Raw genomic sequence first — 24309 nt, forward strand, 5'->3', positions numbered from 1 at the left:
CTTATAGCAACATCATTCATAATTGCCAACAGTTACAACCCACCAAGATTGTCGTTCAGTTGGTGAACAGGTAAATGGGTAGACCCAGTGAAATTTCAAACCATGAAAAGATTTGGAGGAAACTTAAATGCAAATTATCAAGTGAAAGAAGCCAATTTGAAAAAGCTATGTACTGTATTATCATAACTCTCTGACATTCTGCAAAAAGCAAAATTGTGAGGCAGTAAAAAGATTAATGGTTGCCAGGGACTAGGGACAGTGTATTACCAGTGTTTGGGGTGTTTCAGGTATTCCTTGGTTCTTGGGTACAATACCTAAGATCAGGATGCTCCCCCAGTTGTGGCAAAAGAACCATAAAGAGTAGGAAGATAGTAAGGAGTGATTTATTAGCAAAACAAAAGCATACCCTGAGGTGTGAGGTGAACAGTTGCATAAGAGTCAACTGTGTGGAAGCTGTTGGGACTTGGGGTTTTATCAAATATGGTGGAGTTACTAAGTGGTATGAAACTGAAATCCTCCTCCATGGGCCTTCCAAAAATGGTGTGACAACTGAATGGCTGTCTGCACACATGTGATCCCCTTTGCCCTTCCCAATTTAACTTTGATATGGGGAATGGTTTCCCTAAGGAGGAGATAAGACCATTATCATAAACGTTGACCAAGGGTGTGGGCCATCTGGGGTTTTAGAATAAGGCCAAATAGACAGAGCACAAAGGATTTTTGTGGTAGTGAAACTACCACATGTCAGGGTGAATACATGACATTATGCATATATCCAAATTCATATGATATATAACACCAGAAGTAAACCCTGTGGTAAACTAAGGACTCTGGTGATAATGATGTGTCAATGTGAGTCATTAACTGAAACAAATAGACTAGTCAGGTGGAGTATATTGATAATGAAAAAATGTAAGCATGTGTTGGGATTTAGGTTACAGTATGGGAAATCTCAGTACCTTCCACTCAATTTCGCTATGAACCTAAAACTGCTCTAAAAAAAAGGAAGTCTCTCTCTCTCTTTCCCATATGCATTGAATTCTGTAGGTTTAAAAAACAAAATTAAACAACAACAAACCCAACTGGCAAAGAATGCAAAAGCTAGAAAAGAAAAGGAAACTGGCTGACCCCTGAACTCTTCATAGAAACAAAGCCCTGCATACACATTGATTTCAGCTCCGTGAAACCCATTGGACTCCTGACCTCCAGACTGCAAGAGAATGAATTGGACTGTTTTAAGCACTATATTTTTGTTAATTTGTACAGCAGTGACAGCAAATTAATACACATAGCATATGAAAGTGCTTGTTTGTAATTTCCTCATTTCACTCCTTTCATCCCATTCTGAAAGTGTAGCTATTCTTGATAAAATTTATGTGTGGAATCTTTATAATCCCAGGATCTAGCTCCATTCTTGGCACATGGTAGATACTTGGTAAATATCTGCTACATCAATAAGTGAATGAAAGATTCTTCTAGGTTTACCTATATCTGTTCATTACAAGTTTAGCTTTTACTACCACAAATTTATTTCATAGTGCTCATAGTTTGGAATTGGTGGAACTCCCATGGACAGACAAAATAAAGCAACAAATTTGGTATCTTCATATTGCTAATCAGAAACTGAAGTAGACTGTTATGAATATCCAATAGAAGGTCACACCCCCACTCTTCCCCAGCTCATGCTGCCTTGCTTTTCTTATTCTTACATTCCAATACAAAGCTGGCTCTTGTAAATCACTGCAGTTGTCATTTTAAATGGCTTTAAGAAAGAATGGGTCCTGGAATATAACTCTTGCAAATGTAGTCTGAAAAAAAAGCTTGTGAAAATCTACATAAAGCCTAGAGTTATAAATCTTCACATTTTCTTTTTCCTTCTTCCACTAAACTGCTCAGCTCCCATTTAATGGTTCATAGGAGTAGTATGTACAATCAGATATCTCCAAGAGCCTCTCCTCTGATAGCTACACAGAAACTCCTGTCTGACAAATAGTGAGATTGTAAAACTGAATTTTCATTTATTTCAGCTGTATTTTGTCCAAAATTACCAACACTCTGAAAAACAACTTGCCTTGTTTAATAATCACAGTCATGAAATTATTCACAATAAAAATTAGTTCTGAGCACTTTGAAGATTTAACACCTTATTCAAAGCATTTTACATGCTTTAAAAAATAATTCTAATTAGAGCTAGAGAATAAAGGCAAAAAAGAAGGCAAAAATCTCAAAATCCCACTATACAATCTCAGTAACTACTTTCAATTTTCTGGGGTTCATTCTTTCAGGCTGCCTTCCCCTTTCAAAAGTAGTCAATTATCTTCAGAGTGTGCTTTGAGCTGATATGTAATTTGAAATTATTACATTTAGTTAACCACTGAAGTACTTTAAGGATGAAAATCAAAATTGAAACATTAAGTAGTGCATTAATTTTGAGAGAGACCAAAGGCTTTGGAGAGTGATTAAATCATGAGAGCCTCACTGCTATGAATAGAATTAATGCCCTTACAAAAGAGGACTGAGGAATGTGCTCGCTCTTTCTACTAAGAGGAAGAAGGTCCTCACCACATCATAATCTACTGGTATTTTGAACTTGGCCTTCTCAGCCTCCAAAACTTTGAGAAAGTAACTTTGTATGGATTATAAATTTCCAGTGTAAGGTAGTTTGTTACAGCAGTCTGAAGTAACTAAAACATGGATTTAATGTTATGTTGAGATTTGACTTTCTTGTGTTAAAGAGATTATAAATTTCCTTAATGTATAAATGAGGATCTATATAATACAACAAATTGTTTCCCCAGAATGCTTGTTGCATGTGATTGTCTCTCCATAGCTCTGTCTTAGGGTTTCTCCAAAAGAAATGTGCTTCAAAAATTATCCTGTATTCTTTGCAACACAGTTGCAAAGAAGTTATAAGCCAGAAGCATGTTATAGAAACTATCTACATATGTTCAATAGAGCAAAACACTTTTTTTTAATCCATCGCACTGTGCTATATACAGAGGTTTTCTTGTCAGTTCTTCAAGATTTTCATCATGTAAACATCAAAATATTTGTAACTCAGTCACTTTATCCAAATTCTGCAATCCTTTAGATTTGGGTAGATTTTCTTTTTTTTTTAAGTGTGCTTACAGTTTTCAGGTTTTCTACCTTTCATTGTGGGTTTCTCCAAATTGTATGAGAGATTTTTTTAGGAGAATGAATTAAACCTATGGCTTTTGGAGGTTACAAAGTATTTAACAGTTTTTTTCCTAAGAGTCTGCCTTAGACAGGCAGTCTCCGTTTGCCACAGTAACTTTTAACATGGTAAAATTGTTAAATATCTCTACATAACTTTAGCTAATGATAAATATTTTGTCATAAAGTTTAGAACAATTGTTATTATGTACTGCTTTAGAAGAGTGCTCTTTAAGCAAGTTAGGTTAGTGGAAAAACATAATAACTCAAAGTCCCTCTCTCCTGATTGTATATTGGCAAATAGACTAATTTCTGGAGCAATTTGTTACTTTATCTTCAAGTTATACACTCAGTTAATTATGAGTCATAAATGTCTAACTGGAATAGAGTAGTACTGAATTTACAAAGCAGGCCAACAAAATGGATGCATTATTGAAGATTCTTTACCATGGAATCCATTAATTTTATCAGTTTACATTATGACTAAACTGCATATAAAGAAAAGGCCTTACTTAGGAAGGTGGAGTCTGTCAAAAAGAAAATAAATAGCAGGTATGCAACACTCAATCTTTTATAAAATAGCTCTGATCCAACTTCAAACAAAATAAGATTTTCGAGCCATTTTAGTTTTAAAACTCTATTTAGAACTTGGGGTACTTCTAGATAATCCAGAATTAGTTCTTCATTTATCAGTGATAAAAACAGAGAACAAATAAATTACTAGCATGAAAGAGCTATAATCTCTCCTAATTATACTGGTTTTAAAAGTCCATGTGGGTGGACTGCTATTAAGTATTGGCACAATTTGTTCTTGAGTAGGTGGCAGTGCTGTGCTCTACCTGTCAGGAAACAGACTTGATCCAAACTAATGCAAGAAATATGTTTTTTATCTGAATGTATTTCAACATTCAGGAGAATTAACTGCATTGTCAGGAAACTGCTTTTAGAATAAAATTCAAACTTCTTAGCACATGCAGGAATGCAGTCTTTTATGATCACACATTTGTCTACTTCTCCAGTCTCAGCTCTCACTGCATCTTACTTTTCACAGTGCTATACACATATTAACTACTAACCATTTCCTGAATCTCATTTCCCAGCCTTCATGATTTTTCTTAGCCAAGAAAACTCTCCCCTCTTCTCTCAATCTCTCAAGAGAATATCCTACTGATAATTCCAGATTTGATCTAGTGTCAGTATCATATCTCCTAGAAAACCTCCCTGAATCTCTTGGAGCTAAGTACTCTCTTCTGTGTTACCATCACACTCAGATACCCACATCAATCACCACTTTGACAATTATCACATCCTTTGAGTATTCCTTTCCTTGTCTGCCTGCTCAATAGGACTATAAGAACCTAAAATACAAGAATGTTATCTTATTCATATTTGTATCCCTAAGCCTCTCAATAATTTAATTAATGAATCTAAATAAATGAATTCGTCTTTATTAATATAATAATAATATAATATAATATGATAAATTATTTAGTTAAATAATGTATATAACACTTGAAGCCTATTTTTAAATGAAATAGCTGAATAAAATCTGCCTAATTTTAAAGAATTTAATTATGAAGATTGATACTCTTATTCCTTTTCAGTTGAAACAAAAATAGGAGCACATATTTGTATGCCCATTTTCATGGCAACATTATTCACAGTAGTCAAAACGTAGAACCCACCAAATGTCTAAGTCCATGGACAGATGAATGGATAAATGAAATATGGAATACATGCACAGTCTTTTCAATTTTAGAAAAGACTGAAATTCTAACACAGTCTACAGCATGGGCAAGCACTGAAAACTTTATGTTTAGTAAAATAAACTGCACAAAAAAGGACAAACAGTATATGATTCTACTTGCATCTAGAATAGTCATAAAGACAAAAAGGAAAATACTGGGTATTAGAAGTATAAGGCAGTCAGTAATTGGGAGCATTTAATGTAGAGATTCAGTTTGGGATAATGGAAAAGTTCTAAAAATGGAAAATTATTATGGTTAGGCAATGTATATGTGCTAATGCCAATAATGTACACTGAAAAGGTAAATTGTATATATTTTTATATATTGCTAAAATGCAAAGGAATTGTCACATGTAACACATATACAGCTCCATTCCACAAAGTATCTTTGTGGCCTAAGAAATAGAGGACTGTGACAAAAAGGTAAAAGTGTCACAACAGAGTCAACAACTCTCTTGGGAGTAGAGAAAACGAATAGATGATGAGAAGAGGAGATCCCCTCCTGTGGGCAGAAGTAGAGAAGAAGCAGCAGTGAGTGGCGTGATGGTATAAGGTAGGTCCATGAGTCAGTGGCCACAGCATTAGGGACGGAAAGCAACCCAGGCAGCAGCAATGTATAGGTACTAGGGGCAGTAGGGCAGCAGTGGTTCAGAATGTCAAGATCAGTGGATTCTCTGATAGAATGTTGAAGAGCTGCTGGCCATTGCTCAGATTATACAGAAGAACCGAGAAGCACTGAGCCTTCTCTAATTAAGTATGGAGACTCAGAGCATTGGGATATGGGGTATTGCTATAAATGTGAACTATTCAAATTTCCCCATGTCTAAACCCAGAACCCATGGGGGTTTTTATATGATATAGATATATTTAAAATATTAAGGTTAGTCTTAGTTGCTGTGAACTGTGATTTCACATAATTACTAATGACATTTCCTTTTATTTTCTGATTAGTTCTTAAAATATTAACTTTTTTCTAACCTATCCACCTCCAACCTCCAAGCCCAAGAACCTTGTTAAGAATGCTGAGAGTTAATACCATACAACAATTATACAAACTAAATTCTTAATTTGAACCACAGATTTGGAAACATCTATTTGAATTACAATCACTGTGTACTTCAGAACTAATTTTATTCTTGTAGTAACTCGGTTATGTCAGTATAAACCCAGCAAGGAGCAGCAATGAGGAAAGGCTTTTCTTCCATGCAGCAGGTTTTATTAAAGTCCTTTGGAGTGTATTCCACTTGACTCCATAATTGGAAATGTTCAAAATGGAAAACAGGAAACTTCTGCAATAACCATTTCCAAACATCATCTCCATGTATATTGGGGGAAAAAAATTAACCTTCCCTAGCCACAAGAAGAAATCTTAGACTGTTTTGTTTGAGGATAAAGATATTTCACTTCACTGGACCATGCCTGGCTTGTTGAAAGATAAAAAGAGAGAAGAAAAAAGAACGTTCAGTAGCAACAGCAAAATAAAGAATATAGAGTTGAAACACATTAGGTGGAGGAGCTACTGCTCAGGGTGACTATTCAATGATTCTGCAATTGTCTATAGTTATCCATTGTTTGTGATTGATCAGTCTGGGGTAGACACCTGGTCCAAGTGGGTCAAGCAGATGCTTTCTCCCCAGTCTGAATCCTGGACCAAAGAGTAATGGTGACTGTTAATCACTGAGCCAAGTCTAGTGAAGAACCATATTCTAAAGACAAAAATGCCTGCTTTTCCTGTGTCTAAGTCCCCAAGGCAATCACAACCCCTTCCCTTCTAAGTCTTGGTTATGCAACCTTTTCTGTTTCTTTGAGAAAATACAGTATCCTTCAAATAGTTTTTTTCCTTCTCCTCATTCTTTTACATTTTAATTTAAGCTTGCCTGAATTAACTTCTGTAGTTTGCCTGCAAAAGAACCTTAATAAATGCAGTATTTATGGCACAAATACCTGAAAGGATGCAGGATCACAGTGAAACTTCTCAAAAGCATTCAGAGAGATAGAGATCTTTTAGAAGTTGTCAATCCATAGGTTAAGAGGAGGACACTAGGACAGAAAATCACATTAAGGACAAAGAATGCAGAATGTCCCCTTGATTTGCCTCTTTGTGCCTATGCCTCTGTCCAGGAAAGCTTTAAGCAAGTCCAAAACAGCACCTAGGTGGGCTAACCTTTAATTTCTAAACATGAATGAATATAAATACCATAATAGCTAGATATTTCTTCTAGTTCATTAAAAAAGAGTTGTGTGTTGTGGATGCTTTACTATTGAAAAATCTCTCTGACTAAATCATCTATTACTTAAAATGGTTGTGGAATTGAAACTGGGAAAACACATTCATGCTCAAAAAGTACCCATAGAAAAATCAGTCATAAAAGTGAGCACAAAGATCTTAGGAGTTGGAGAGTATCCAAGAGCAATGGCTGTGAATTAAATTAAATTTCTGGCAGTTATTATACAGTTAGTATTTTGTATTAAAAGTCATAGGAGGGCCAAGGATGTAGCTTGATGGCAAAGTGTTTACTCAGCATGCACAAAATCTAGATTTGATCCCCAGCACCCACCAAAAATAAAAAAATAAAAAAATAAATATGAAAGGAAGAAAGAAATCAAGAAAGAAAGTATGTCAGCTACATGACATAAACTTTATTCCTGGAACAGGGAGACTATGTCCAGAAATATCACCTGCCAAAAATGAAGCCATAGTAAAAGGAAATATAAACCAAATTGTTTGAACATTATTTTATATAATCCCAGGAGAGTTGTTTTCCCAAAGAAAATCTCTGAGGAGTTCATTAACTTACCTAGAGATTCAAGGATAATAAGTAATAGGCTAGAATTCAATGAGATCTGTTCAAATCTGAATTCTATACTGTTCACATGGATTATAAGACTTTAGTTACTAGGATAAGGAACGAGGGCTAAATGTTGATTTGAATATATTTAGATGATGATAAAAAATGCTTACCATAAATCTATCTTGTAAATAAGACCTATGCTCAGAAAAATGAGACTGCAATGTAAATAGCATTTTATTTATTTTAAAATAATAACTTTTATCATAAACTAACTGTACAAAGGGATATCATTGTGATATTTCCAAATGTGTGTGCAATATACTTCCATTCTTCTTTCTTAACCCATCACCCTTTTCCCCTCCTTAATTTTATAGATTCTAGTGGGTTTCATTATGCTATTGTACTTTGGTCATATTCAGCTCCCATGACCCTCTCCTTTCTCCTTCCCCTCCCACTGGTCTTCTCCCCCAAACTGTTCACCTTTTACAATCATGTTATTTAATAATATTTTTTTTAAAATCAAATATAGAAATATTTGTGTCTTTTTTGGTAACATAATAAAGAAGTACCTCAGAATAGAGTCTAGGCAAACAGTACTATTTTGGAGAGACCCAGTATTACTAAGGCTTGCAGTAGGAACTACATATAGAAGTTATATAATGCTAATATTTCCTAAAATGTATGGGGCATAATAGGAAAATGATAATTTTGGAGTAATTGGGATCAAAGAGCAGTAAGTCTGTGTATAGATGAATGTCACAGATCAAAGACTTTCCATGAGTAAAATTAAAGGTGACAGAACAGGTTATGTTCTGCCACTCAGCTTTCTCTCTAATCTTAAATACAGACTTTCAAATGGCTGCCAGTCAACAATAAAAGTTTGCTAAATGAATGTAAATGAACTTATAATCACTATTTTAATTTGTATTTCAGCAGCATGAAGTCCTCAAGAAGTAGCAGTAACTTCTACAAAAGAATATATGTTTGCTCAGGAAATTGTACCCTAGAATATGACTGAAAGAATAATATTTTAGTAGTAAACATGTTTGTTTAGGATTTTGAAAACTGCACTATGTTAATTCTTCCTTCTCTGTGAGGTATTTGCAGTAAAATGTTTCTCTAATGCTATAAGGTTTTCCTGCAACAAGCATGGCAGATGACAGATTTTCCTATACATATCATTTAAAATTTATTAATAAACCCACTTAATTTTATACAAACTTAACAGAAGAAAAAAAGATTAAAGTGAAATTAGGCATTGCTCTATACACATTTAAGACATCAGTTGGCACTAATTGTAAGTACAAGGAAGCCCAAACTGAGAAATTCATTTTAAATATGCCCTGTGGGCTGGGTATGGTTGCATACACTTGTAGTCTCAGCTTCTCAGCAATTTGAGGTAGGAGGATCATAGTTCTAGGACAGTTCAGGTAAAATACAGTTTGACATCTGCTGAGTAAATAACCTGGGTGTTCCCAGCTGTGATGCCTGTGATCCCAGGTACTCAACTGGCAGACACATCAGTATTACAGTTCCAGAGCAGCTGGAGGCAAAAGATAGTGAGATTCCTGCTCAACAAATAAGCTGAGTGGGGTGGTTCATGCTTGTAATCCCACCTATTTGAGAGATGGAGATAGGGAGATCATGGTTTCAGGTCAACCTGGGCAAAAGCACAAGACCCTATCTTAAAAAAACAAAAAGACTTAACCTGGGTTATTAGTGCCCCAGTTACCCTTCAAAAGTAAAAGCAACTTCCCTCTGGAGAAAAGCACCCTAAAGTCAGGTTTCATAAGACTCCATGGATAAAAGCTTTACTAGCATGAGAGCCAGTACAAAATTATAAAACACATGGGAAAACATGAACCCCTTCAAGTCAACAGGAACAATATGCAGTAGAATTAAATCACCAAAATCTTCATATGGATGATTTATCATATAGATGATAAAATGAAAGCATATATTAAAAAAATGTGAGGGAAATCAAAATTATAAGCAAGGAACAACTTATTTAAAGAGAGCAGATTGATTACATAAAAAATATAACAGTGCTATTTAAAATGAAAGATATTAATAAATAAACAAAGCATCAGATTAAACACACATAAACTGAGATCTAAATAGTTTACCAGGAGGTTGGAAATACAAAAATAAATATAAAAAAATGCGAGACAGAATGCAATGCTTCTGAATATATTTCATTATAATTGCAAATGAAAAAAAGAATAAAGTAGAGGTGGCATTTAAATAAATAAAATCCAAGAGCTATTTAGAATTAAAGAAAAAACCAAAATCCTTGTGTTTAGAAGGGATAATAACTGCGAAACAAGATGTTGAATGAAGTGTAGCAAAATTGTGGAACACCAACAATAGATTTTAAAATTCATCAGGGAGAAAAGACAGATATGATACTAAAAATATATACAATAAGACCAACACCAAATTTTTCAACAGTAGAATAATAATTTCTAAATTCAGAGAGGAAATAATTGTATTAAATAAAATAATAAAGCTGCTATATCTAAAATTGAATATCGGATAATTACGTTTTGTATGATTATGTTTTTGTGTGATGGTACAGGAAGTTATTTCTTGTTCATCTGAAGCTCAAGTGGTATTTGATTCATGGACCTTTGTACGGTGATTTAATAAGACTCCTTTTATCCTGAGACATGCCATCATTCAGAGCCTTAGATGCTCAACCTAGAGATAGGGAAAAGGTAGATGTAAAAGGCAAACCTCTTTTTAAACATTTTGCAATGAAAGTGAAAAGCTTCATGCATCACAATGCTTTAGAAAGAACTAATAATATAGGTCCTCCTTGATGCAAAAGAGGATGAGAAATATAGGACCTTGTCTAGGCACAACTTTTCTAAAATTAAAAACTATGTCCTAAAAGCTATGCAGACGTCTTTCCTAAATAGCTAACCATCTCTGTTCTGTCAACCTTAATCTTGACCTAGGTAAATTAACATTCAAGACTCATAGTTAGATAAAAAGTTTTTTTAGACCAAAATACTGAATTTTTCATCTAACCTTACTAGAGGGAGTTCTACAAAGTTTATGTTAGTAGCATCAAATTAAATAATTGGGAGAGAGCCATTAGGCTGAGACTGTCTATTGTGTTTTGAGTTCCTACATAACAGAATTCAATCTAACTTAATCAGTAAACAAAAAAAACCTACTAGAAATATATTTTTGCAACAAATAGACAAGTTTAGCCAATTGCAAGCAAACTACAGCCAATTACATGTAGCCAACTCATCACAAGGTGCTCAAAGGAGACAGACACCCAACTGTAGCCAATCACCTAATTTCTTCACTTTGCTTTTGGGTCTGACCTATAAAACCCCAAGCTACTCACACTGCTGGATGGAGCTGTCTGGGCCTCTTGTTCTGAGTTTTGTCTGATTCATGAATCATTTTCTGTTGAAACAAACTCTTTAAAGTTTTCCTTTTAATAATAGGAATGAAAATTATTTTGACATGGAAGATTTAAGATACAAAAATGGAATGAGCAGCAATAAAATTAATAAACATTTGGGAAAATCTCGACATGTACTGATGGTATATGCTGTAGTAATATTTACTTTTCAGTGTGAAACACTAAAGTGGAAAATTAAAATATCGGTACTCAGAAAATTTTTAAAATTTAACAAAGATGAATTTCTAAAGCATTATGTTTAGTGAAAGAGACCAAGCAAAAGTATTGGATGCATCCATTTATTTTCATTTCTAAAAAAGAAAGACAATATTGTGCAGAAAGTAAATCAGTAGTTTCCAGTGGCCAGGATTGGTACGAGAAATTGACTACAAAGAGACAAAGAGAGCTTGGGTGATTTAAATGTTTGATATCTTGATACCTATATTGTGAAATACTGATTCTCCTCATTATATCCTGTTGCCTTACTTCCCAACATCAGCCTTTTTATAAGGTATTTGTAATCACCATACTGATTATAATGATAACTTCTATTGGCTGGCCCTATGCAAAGTCATTAATATAAATTCTCTCATATGTAGTTCAAAGATTTCATACCCATTTGTATGTAAAGAAAGTAAGGTGAGGAAAATTAGGTAATCTTCCTTATAATTTCTATCAATAGATGTTTACAACTTTCTGACCCACAAACATTCAGATAATTGATAATACCTTCAGTATTTTCAACACATGCAAACCTGGTACATAGATGACCACACGAATTGTACATCTCTTGTCGAAGAAGTTTGCCATTATCCAGTGTCTTAGAAAGAAGAGCATGACTGCAGATTCTTAGAGAAATAGCAATGTTCAAATATCCTGATAGAGAACACTGGTTGATGTACAATTCAAAAACACTCAAGGAATAATAGGATTTAAGTAATACTTTAAAGACAGATTTTTAAAAAATTGATTGTCTTAAGAATAAATCATGAAAACCACAGTAAAATAGTTGACAATGATTATTTGATTTTACTGCTCAGAAATAACCCCCTTATTTATTTTTTAGGTGATATTGGGGTTTGAACTTAAGGCCTCATGATTGCTAGGAAGTCACTTTACCACTTGAGCCATTCCACCAGCCCTACTGCTCAGAAATAAAATGCAGCTCTACTTAACTCTGAGAAAGTCTTATATTTAAATTTAGAGGCAATTAGAAATGTCCTTCTAAGTACCTATTAAATACTATTTCTTAGATTATCTTTAAAAGTCTCAATTTAAGTTCTTTTGGTAATTTGTACAAATGACTTATAGTTAGGATAATCAATGTTGCTTCAACCAGAGCAATGGTGTGTGTGTGTAAAGATAGACTATGGACTATGACTATGTTAAGGCAGAGCACTTAGTCAATGTCAAAGGAACAACTTGGCCACTCTGAAATTAGAGAAAAGAAAAATTGCTTCTAAATAGAAAAAGAATGGCTCAGGAAATCTAGTATAGTGCACTTCTTTGATATATTGCCAGTATGCCAGAGAAGAATCTACACCTAAGCAAATTTTGAAGACTGCTATTAAGCTAACATTTTTTTCCTGAAAAAAAAAAAAGACACCTCCTTCGAAAGTTTTGTATTCTAGCACGGAGCACATGGAGATCCAAAAAAGGAATACGTGTTTCTATTTCTATTAAAACATTTATTCTGTCACTTTTACTAATTTTATACCTTCAGTGTAATAAGAAAGAGGAATGCTTATGATTAGACTGAGATTAGGTGAAGAATATCTACTAAAAAGGAAACATCCAACATTCGGTTATCATTTTTAAGATTTTAATCTTCTTAAGCATACTTTTTGGTTTACAGCAAAATTGAAACTAAGGTACAGAGATTTGTCATATACTTCCTACTCCCACCCCTGCATAACACCTCCCACAAAGGAGTGTGTTAGTTACTACTGACGAGCTTCATTGACATAGGATTATCACTCAGAGTCTATAGTCCACTTCAGGATTCATTCTTGGGTACATTCTATGGGTTTGAAAAATGTTTGATACCATGCACTCACTTATTTTATCACACAGTTTCACTGTGCTAAAGATCCTGTGTACACTGTCTATTCACCTCTCCATTTCCCAAGCCCTAGCAATCAGTGATCTTTCCACTATCTCCATAGTTTGCCCTTTATAGAAGGCAATGTAATTGTAGTTATATGGTATGTAGCTTTCCCAGATTGCCTTCTTTCTCTCTGTATCATGAATTTAAACTTCCTTCATGTCCTTTCTTGGCTTGATAATCCTTTTCTAGCACTGTATGATATTCTACTGTCTGAATCCTTTAGTATTACTTTAAAATTAAGTCTCTAAGCACTAAAAATTTTACTTTAGTTGTCAATTATGATTCATTGAATAGGTTCAAAGTAGGAAGGTAATCTATGATCGTCAATAAAACTAACAGTTAATGGCATTTTTATGCATCCAGACAACTCACAGAAGAGGATGTCATTGTGTTTTTTCAATTCTTCTACTTGATACATTTCCTTACTTATTGACTCTCTCCCTACCAAAGAGAAAAGAGATTTTATTTCAAAAAGTATCAGGAAAGTACATGAGTAGTAAGAAACATATGTGTTCCCAATTTAAATCATTTTCATGAAATTACTGTACAAAATTAATTTAGGATTGATGGCAGGAATTAGTGCTAATTACCACACACATACAGATCTAAAAACAAAGACTCTCTCCACAAGGAGTTCATCACACATAATAGCTATGTTCACAGGGTATTTCAAACATGCCATTTAATATACTATGGGCTTTTTTTTGTATTACCTCATTTAGTTCTCACAGTAACCTGAGATTTATATGACAATTTTCCTTGAATTTGTCATTTAGTATGATAAAAAGATGTCATTAAGTTATTTGACAACGAGGGCATATGCATGAAGCAAAAATTAAGCTGATGAGAAGATTAAAAGTTTGAACAGAGTAAAATTAAGGTATTGCATTAAATGTGGAAGATGAGATTTGAACAGTTTGCTACAGACGGAAAAAGTGCAGTGTCTCAAGGAATCAGTAATTACAGACTACGTTATTACCAGGTATCAGACTGCAAAACACAAGAATTACAAAATGTCATCCTCTTTGGCGAAGGCAGAATTTTATTTCTGAGGTGTTTTGACTACTAATGTGGGATACCAAGACCCTTCAACTCATCAGTTAGTGAATTGTTGGACTGCTTTTATTTTCTAGCATAAAATTAACTCAGTGAGCACAAGCTAATTGGCAGTTTTATGATAAGATAAAAACTCATTTCTGTGGGAATCAACTGAAGAACGTTTTGAATAAGAATAGGTGGCTAAGGCCATATTCAATTTAAACAATTTTACTAGAATCAAGAAGGTTCTCCTAGACCCATGAAGACTGGTAAATCCTTTCTTCATTTTCTTGAGTCAAACACTCTGTATTCAATACTGATATTTCCCTTGAGCATAGCACCTTGAAAATTTTAGGAAAAAGATCTTAATGAAAATGTCCATCCTTCCTAGTAGCCTTATTGTTTTGGCTATTTTTATTGGAAACTCTATCTTTGGATAAATTAGTATGTCTTTTGAAATATATATGTTAGAGAAGCTATTTATCCCCTGAATAATGACAAAAGCAAGTAGATATTTTCCATAATCTTTTTACTGATAGTCCATACAACATAGGTTTAAATGAAAGACTTATACTATTCTTTGCTAAGCAGGATAACAAAGTGGACACTTAAAGATGGAGAAAACACTTTAGTAAGCTAAAGACTTAGCCAGGAGAAACTGCAGTCTGGAAAGATTTACCAAGATTCTAGATAGAAAAATGAATTTATTTTCTCAGAGTTAATTTGCAGAATGAAAACCCCAAATTCTGCCTCTAAAGTTTCCCTAAAGGTAGTCAGGGCAGGGTTTTTCCATTTTGTTCTGTGACACTGGAGATTAAACTCAGGGCCTTGGTCTTGCTTTACTACTTGAGCCATGTCCCTGGTCTTTTCAGTTTGTTTTTTCCAGATATGGTTTTGCACTTGTGCTGTAGTGACCTCAGACCTTGGTCCTCCTACCTTTGCCTTCTTAGTAGCTGGGATTATAGGCACACAAAACCATGCCCATCCAGATCTGTGTTTTCTGATTCTAAGTGTGTCATAGTTTGTACAGGGTCCCCTGCTGTGAGGCACAGATTTGAGAAATGAGGCAGTGTGATGGCCTCACACAGTCTTCCTTATGGGAAAGAAGACAAACTCACGTGGTGCAAAGAAGGAGGGTCTTAAAATTGAAAATATTACCTTTCCTAGACTGTACTAATAGAGTGTCACAGCTTATAGTTACCCAATGTCTCTCAGCAGTGCACCTAGCACATGCACACTCAGTCTCCACTAGTATTTTTTGGACATTTTCTTCAAAATAGCTATTGTTTACTGTACATTCCTCACATATACTATCTCATTTAGTATTTCCACAATGGCAAACTATTAGGTTGTACCTTCAGAGCAACAACACAAATTTTCAGAAGTTAGCATGTGGTGTGCTTAAGATTGCACATCAGTGTGTTATCACTGCATCAGTTATAAATTCCTGACTGTTGATAATAACTGAAATGCTGTTTGAATGTAATTAATATTAATTGAAGTATTGTTTATATACATTTAAAGCATCCATTTTAAGTATAGAGTTCAATCTATTTGTAAATATAACATATCTGTGTAATCAGAACTATTATAATACACAAAAATATAATAATATATATTTTATGTATATATTATAAATATGTATAGGGATGTACTTATAATATATAATATTACTGTATATTTATATATAGTAATATAAATTATATTTATATGTATAAATATATAATATATAAGTAAATATATATGTATGTGTACATGTGTATATATATATATATATATATATATATATATATATATATATATAATATTATGTATATTTCAGCCACACAGGAATTTCTTTGTTTCCTTACCCTTTTGGAGTTGAACCTTTCGCACCCATCCCAAAGGCAACATCTGTTGCTCTTACTGTTATGACAACATAGTTTTGCCTCTCGGAACTTCACATAAATGGAATCACGCTCTTTCATGCTGAGCTCCTCTTATTTGGATCATGTTTTTTGAGGTCCAGTTATGTTGCTGAATGTGACTTTATTATTGCTGAAATTATTTGTGTACATATATCAATCAATTCATTCAATTATTGATGGAAATTTGGATTGTTCACAGAGTGAGGTCATTATGAGGAAATCTGTAATGAATTCACTTCTATAATTCTTTTTTGACATATGGCTTTAATTTTTCTTAGCTTAGTGCACAGGAGCAAAATTACTAGATTGTAGAGAATTTTTTAGCTACATGAAACACTACCACACTTTCTTCCTAAGTATGTAATTTTATATCCCATCAACAATGTAAGAGAGTTTCATTTGATCTTCATCCTTGTCAACACCAAGCACTATGAGAACATTTAATTTTACCTTTCTCTGGCGTATATGATAAGTCAGTTCATGGTAGTTGAATAATTAATACTTAATGATGTTGAACATGTTTTCAAATGTATGCCAAAATTGTGTCATGTTTTCTCAAGATTTTGTTCAACATTGCTTCTATTTTTTATTACTGATGTTTAGGCCTATATGTAATATTTTCTCCAAATATTTTATGCTTTAAATTTTATTCTTTTTTTCCCTTTTTTCATTTTATCACTTTTACATTTACTTACATGTGTATACACATTCTTTGGGCCACCTCTCCCCTCCTCCTGCCCTTCTCCTCACCCTGTCCTGGCAGAACCTGTTCTCCAATTTTGTTGAAGCAAAAACATAAGTGATAATAAATACATATTGTTTTTGCTAATTTGAGATAAAGATAGCTATGCAGGAAGATTCCTAGTATTGCTTCCATGCATTTGTGTATTGCAACCCACATTGGTTTATCACTGCCAGACCTCTTTGCTATTTCCTGGTCCCCTACCCACAGTGGCCTCTGCCAGTTTAAGATTACTATATTCCTCCTCTACAGTGGACATATCAACCACATTCAAGGTTTAGGTTTCCTTTTCTTTCCCTATTCCTCCTGAGTGCATTCTCCCCTTAGTGTGTGACCCATGTCCAATAATATTACTGCATTTGTTTTAGGTCTATAATCTGCATATGAGGGAGAACATGAGATTTTTGCCCTTCTGAGCCTTGCCAAATTCACTTAAGATGAGGTTCTCCAGTTCCATCCATTACTTGTTAATGACAAAATTTCATTCTTCTCTGTGGCTGAGTAAAATTCCATTGTGTATAAATACTACATTTTCTTCATCCATTCATCAGTAGTGGGGCATCTTGGTTGTTTAATAGCTTGGCTATTGTACATAGTGCTGCAATAAACATGGTTGTGCAGATGCTTTTGTAATAACTTGAGTCATATTCCTTTGGTATCCCTAGGAGAGGGATTCCTGAATCATACAGCAGATTTGTGTTTAGTTTTTTGAGAAGCCTCCATATTGTTTTCTTTAGTGGTTGTACTAGTTTGCATTCCCACCAGCAGTATATGAGGGTTCCTTTTACCCCATATCTTTGTCAACATCAGTTGTTGGTGGTGTTTTTGATGATGGCTATTCTAACAGGAGTGAGGTGGAATCTTAGTGAGGTTTTGATTTGCATTTCATTTATGGTTAGAGATGATGAGCATTATTTCATGTGTTGTTTGGCCTTTTGGACTTCTTCCCTTGAAAAAGTTCTGTTTAGTTCAGTTGCCTGATTCTTTGTTGGTTTATTAATTTGGGGGGAGTTTAGTTTTTTGAGCTCCCTATATATTCTGGTTATCAGTCCTTTGTCTGATGGATAGCTAGCAAATATTTTCTCCCATTCTGTGGGGGGGGGGGAGCTCTTCAATTTAAAGACCATTTTGTTGTTGTTGTTGTTGTGCCTAAGCTTTTTAATTTCATGTAGTCCCATTTGTCCATTCTTTCTCTTAGTTGCTGGAGTCCTGGGGGTCTACTGAGGAAGTCCTGGCCTATGCCTATTGCTCCCAGGGTATTCCCTGCTTTTTTTTGTATTAACTGACAGATTTCAGGTCTGATATTAAAGTTCTCTATCCACTTTGAATTGATACTGGTATAGGATGACAGGCATGTGTCTAATTTCGGTTTTCTGCAGGTATATAACCACTTTTCCCAGCAACATTTGTTGAAGAGTCTGTCTTTTCTCTATAGTAAGTTTCTGACACCCTTGTGAAAACTAAGGTGGGCATAGCTGTATGGATTCATATTCGGGTCCTCTATCCTGTTCCACTGGTCTTCATATCTGTTTTTGTGCCAGTACCATGCTGTTTTTATTGCTATGGCTCTGTAGTATAGCTTGAAGATGGGCATTGTGATACCTCCAGCATTGCTCTTTTGGGTATATTTTCAGTCTCTGTGATGGATGCCATTGGGATGTTGAAGGTAATTGCATTGAGAAGGTAGATTGCTTTTGGTAGTATAACCATTTTTACTGTGATGTTCCTGCCAATCCATGAGCATGGGAGATCTTTCCAACTTCTGATGTCTTCCTTGACCACTTTCTTCAGTGGTTTGTAGTTCTCCTTCTAGAGGTCATTTACATCTTTTGTTAAGTGTATTCATAGGTATTTGAATTTTTTTGAGGCTATTGTAAATGGAATTGTTTTCCTATATTCTTTCTCAATTGTTCATCATTGGTGTATAGAAAGGCTTCTGATTTTTTGTAAGTTGATTTGTAACCTGCTACATTGCTGAAGCTGTTTAAGGTGTCTAGGAGTTTTTGGGTGGAGTTTTTTGGGTCTGTGAGGTATAGGATCATGTCATCTGCAAATAGGGATATCTTGACTGTTTCTTTACCAATTTGTTCCTTTTATTTCTTCTTCTTGCCTTATTGCTCTGGCTAGGAATTACAGGACCATGTTGAACAGGAGTGGGAAGAGTGAGTATCCTTATCTCATTCTTGACTACAGGGGAAATGGTTTCAGTTTTTCCCCACTAAGTATGATGTTGGCTGTAGGTTTGTCATATATAGCCTTTACAATGTTGAGGTACTTTCCTTCTATTCTTAGTTTTCTTAGAGCTTTTATCATGAAGTGGTGTTGGATCTTATCAAAGGGGTTTTTTTTTTGCATCTATTGAGATGATCAAGTGGTTTTTGTCTTTGCTTCTCTGTTAATGTGCTGTATTACATTTATTGATTTGCATACATTGAACCATCTCTATATCCCTGGGATGAAGCTTACTTGGTCATGGTGAATGATCTTTCTGATATGCTTTTGGACTTGGTTTGCCATTATTATATTGAGGATTTCTGCATCGATGTTCATTCAGGAGATTGGCCTATAGTTCTCCTTTTTGGATGTGTCTTTTTCTGGTTTTTGGGTAAGTGTAATGCTGGCTTCATAGAATGAGTTTGAGCAGTGTTCCTTCCCTTTCTATTTCATGGAAAAGTTTAAGGAGTGTTGGTATTTGAAGATCTGGTAGAATTCAGTTGAGACTCCCATCTGGTCCTGGACTTTTCTTTTTTGGTGGACTCTTTATTGCTGCTTCAACTTCAGTATATGTTATAGATCTGTATAGGTGGCTAATATCCTCTTAGTTCAGTTTTGGATGGTCGTAAGTATCTTCATGATTTTCCAATTTATTGAAATATTGATTCTCAAAGAAGTCTCTGATGATTCCCTGTATTTCCTTGTTTATTGTTATCTCCCCTTTTTCATTTCTGATTTTACTAATTTGGGTCTTACCCTCCTCATTTTAGGCAGATTTGCCAGGGACTTATCAATCTTGTTTATTTTTTCAAAGAACCAGCTTTTTTTTTTCATTGATACTTTGTATGGGTTTTTTTTTTGTTTCTATTTCATTATTTTCAACCATTATTTTTTTTTATTATTTCTCTCCTTCTGCTTGTTTTGGGTTTTGCTTGTTCTTGTTTTTGTAAGAGTTTGAGATGTAGCATTAGGTTGTTTGAGATCTTTCTGTCATTTAAGTATATGCACTCATGGCTATAAACCTTCCTGTTAAGACTGTGTTTGCTGTGTCCCATAGGTTCTGGTAGGTTCTGTTTTTATTTTCATTACTTTCCAAGAACCTTTTTATTTCCTTTCTTATTTCTTCTATGACCCACTGGTCATTGAGCAAAGTGTTATTTCATTGTGATCAGATACAATGCAGGGAGTTATTTCTATTTTCTTATATTTGCTGGGGCTTACTTTGTGCCCTAGGATATGATCTGTTTTGGAGAAAGTTCCATGGTCTGCTGAGAAGAATGTATATTGTGCCATTGTTGGATGAAATATTCTGCAGACATCAGTTAGGTCCATTTCATTTATGGTATAATTCAGTTCTAGGATTTCTTTGTTGATTTTTCTGTTTGGATGACCTATCTATTGGTGATTGAGGGACGTAAGAGTCTCCCACTATCACTTACAGGTATGTGGTGATTCCTGCCATTTAGTTGTTTTTGTTGTTTAAGCATTTGATTGTGTGCATTCAAACTAATGCTACTCTCTGATTACTTGTCTTTTCTCCTCCTGTGGGTTGATACTTCCCATCCTCTGATGGTTTTGTTTGCTTTCATCTTCTGTGTGTAGAATTCCTTGTAGAATCTTCAGTAGTGGTTGGTTGGTGGTAATATATTGTTTTAGTTTCTGTTTATCATGGAGGATTCTTATTGCTACATCAACTTAGAATGATAGTTTTACTAGGTAGAGTAGCCTAGGGCTGAAGTTATTTTCATTCAGTGCCCAAAATACCTCACTCCATGCCCTTTTTGCTTTAAGGTTTCTGCTGAGAAATCTGCTGTTATTTTGATGGGTTTACCTTCATACATTATTTGTTTTTTCCTCTCTTACAGTCTTCAATATTCTTTCTCTGTTCTCTGTGCTTGTTGTTTTAATGATGATATGTTGTGGGGAGGTTCTGCTTGTTGTCCTGGAAGCTTACTGTACCTAAATGGGAAAAACTTTCTTGAGATTTATTATTGTTATTATTTTATTGACTATATTACATATCCCTTTGGCTTACACCTCCTCTCCTTCTTCACTGCCCATGATCCTCTAGTTTTGTCTTTTGATGGAGTTGCTGAGTTATTGCACATTCCTTTGGCAGCTCTTGATTTGTTTTACTAATATTTCTTCTGTTTTTCCTTTAATTTCTATTTTATCTTTGAGGTCTGAGATTCTGTCTTCCATTTGTTCTAGTCTGCTGGAGTGGCCCTCTCCTGTGTTTTTTGTTTAACTAAAGGAACTGTTTATTTCCAGGGTTTCTGTTTGATTTTTTTTTCTGAGGTGTTCCATATGTTTGTTCAACTTTTTTTTTATAATTTGTGTTGTCATCTTTAATTCATAAATCTCTCATTTTATAATGTCCTTTTTTTTACTTTGTTGTTTGTCAAAGTTCTTTCTGAGTTCCTTTATTTGTTTCTGTGTCTTCTCATGTTCTTTATTTTTGGTGTCTTGAAATTTGTTGAGAGCATCTTTTACATTTTGGTTAGCCATGTCTAGTATCTTCTCCATGAGTTTCTCAGCAATATTGTCCAAGATTTCTTCTTTGAATGTTTTATGTGGGTGACACTGGGTTCCTTAGTGACATTTATCATAGTTTTGTTGAGGTCAGGAACTGGGTATCCATTTTCTTTATTTCCCACTGAATTCTGTATTGGATTTTCTTTTTGTGGAGAGTGGTTTCCATCCCTTCTTCTTCTTCCCATAGCCCCACTGTGCAACTATGTTTGTGATAGGCTAGTTGGTGATTTTTTTGTCTGTTTTCTTTCCCTGTTTTAATTTTTGTGTTGTGACTGACATGGTTGTTAGCTAGGTCAATGTGCTTTTTCTGTCCCTGGTCTGGAGGTGTAATTTAGCAATAAGAAATTCACAGGTTCAGTGCCAGACCAGTTATTTACATTTTATATAGAAAACCCCTTGAGGATAATATCTATCAACAGTGGTAGTTGAGGTGGGGGGGTAATAATTGTTAAGCAAGTTATAGATTTTTGGGAAATCAGTAAAGGTGGCACCAAAAAGAGGGGTCAGGAAAAGAGGTGGGTGAGTAGGGGAAGAGGAATGGGTGGTGCTGGTTTTGTGGCCCTTGTGTGTGTTTGGGTGTATTTCTGTTGTTGTAGTGGAGGGTGCTTATTTGATGTATTGCAGGGGGCTTGGGTTGTGTACAGTGGTACAGTAGGCTAGTTAGTGGGTGGTAAGTGTGTAGGAGGGCTGGATAGTGTGATGATAGGTTTGGGGAGGATAAAAGGGGGAGGTGAAGATGATGGAAAGAATGTATGAGAAGGGGCAGAAAGAGTAGTTGGGAAGGAGAACAAAGGGTTATAGCACAGGAGGAGGGAAAGTGAAGAGGGTAAGAACAGGGATAAGAGAATGGTGATGGTGAAGTTAATAATACAGGGGGAAAAAAGAGAAACAATAAAAAATGCCAGGTTTTAGGAACCACAAAAATTCAGTTTTTTGGTAAAAGTTCTGGAGTTATTCCTTAAGTGTCCAATCCTATTATTGGCATACAAATGGAAGCTCTGATGTGGTCTCATGAGGTGAGACACACTAGGCTTGTGTGTAGTATTTGGTTCTTCTGTCCATAAGATTAGTTGGAATTGTGAGGTAAGTTAAGACTGCCAGCTTGTGTAGGGTGGTCAGAGCTATTGTTTTCACCAGGCAGCAGTTTTGTTGCCCTTCAGCCATAACTCTGTTTGGTCAGCTCCTCCTCATCAAGGTGGGGCAATTCAGTTTTGAATGCTGCTTTCTGTCCTAGAGATCAGCTCCAGGATCTACCACCTGCCTTGCTTTGGGAAGTTGGCTTGTCTCCCCACTTCTGCTGTCAGCCTTTGTGCTTCTCTTGATGTCTGCTGGGTGTTAGTGGCTCCTCGAGGAGGTTGGCTTGTCACAAACCCCCCCTCCAGCCTTTGCCATTTTTCCCATATTTCACTGAGAGTGATGAGTGATGAGTGTTCAGCTCCTTGCCACACCCCCATTCTCCTAGGCAGGTTCAGCATTCCACCCCCACCTCAAGTGTCAATGTGAGATTACAGTTCACTGTTTATGTTTTTCAGTTTTGCTGGTGAGGGGGTTCAGTTTGCCCAGGGGCTGTGCTAGATTGTTTTCCTGGGGGGTGGGTAGGGCAGTTGCACATGATGCTCACCTGTTCATTCTGTAGTTTCATGCAAGCTGCTTTGGAGCTGGCTGGCTGGGAGAAATGGTGCTGCTTTTTTCAGTGCAGTGCAGCATAGGGAAGCTTTCCATGGGTTAGTGATCCAGGATGTTGCAGAGTTTGATTCTGATTGATGCTCTGTCTTCTGCTTATTGGGAGAAAAAAAGAAAGAAAAAAAGAGAAATGGCTGGAGGGGGTGCTTTTCTTCCCAGGGCAGGACATGCCTTGCTGGTTGTGCCACCTGGGATTTTCAAAGCTGTTAGGTGTAATTAAAGGCTGGTTTAAGGCTCAGTCTTCAAATTTTATCTGCACCTAATATGATGACAGTTATTATTTTGGCTAGACACAACCAAAATTACCCAAGTGTAGTTCTAACATCTCAAGGAGGTTTCTGGTATCATGGCGCTTAGGATTTCTGATTCCCTGCTCTAGCCACCATCGTGGATCTCTAAATTTTTATACTCAAAATAGCATCTTTTGAATAACAGAAATTTTAAATTTTGATGAAGTATTTTTTTTTTCACTTAAGCTTTTTATATCTTAAGTAAGAAAGCTTCCTTCAATAAAGCTCATATACATAATTCTCTATTTTCTCTAGAAATTTTGCATTTAACTTTTATGCTTAGTTTTGTGATCAGTATCAAATTAATTTTTCTGAGATAGTATTGAAATTCAATTTTCCCAATATTCTTCTGTAGTTGTTCTAGCACAATTTGTTGGAGAGACTATTCATTACACATTGAATTACTTTAGTCCCTTTGCTGGAAATCAGTTTACTATAGATATATGGCTTTATTTCCAGATTCCCTTGACCTCTTGGCCTATCTTTCTGCCATGTCTACACTATCCTGATCACAATAGCCTTATAAGTCATAAAGTAGAAAAAGTCTTCAGCTTAGTTTTTAAAAATTGTTTTAGCTATCATGCTTCTTATTTCTATTCAGATATTAGAATTATCTTTTACATTTCCACAAAATATCTAGGTGGAGTTTGACTTCTTTG

The sequence above is a fragment of the Castor canadensis genome, chromosome 10 (genome assembly GCF_047511655.1).
Source record: "Castor canadensis chromosome 10, mCasCan1.hap1v2, whole genome shotgun sequence".
In the NCBI taxonomy this organism is placed as follows: Eukaryota; Metazoa; Chordata; class Mammalia; order Rodentia; family Castoridae; genus Castor; species Castor canadensis.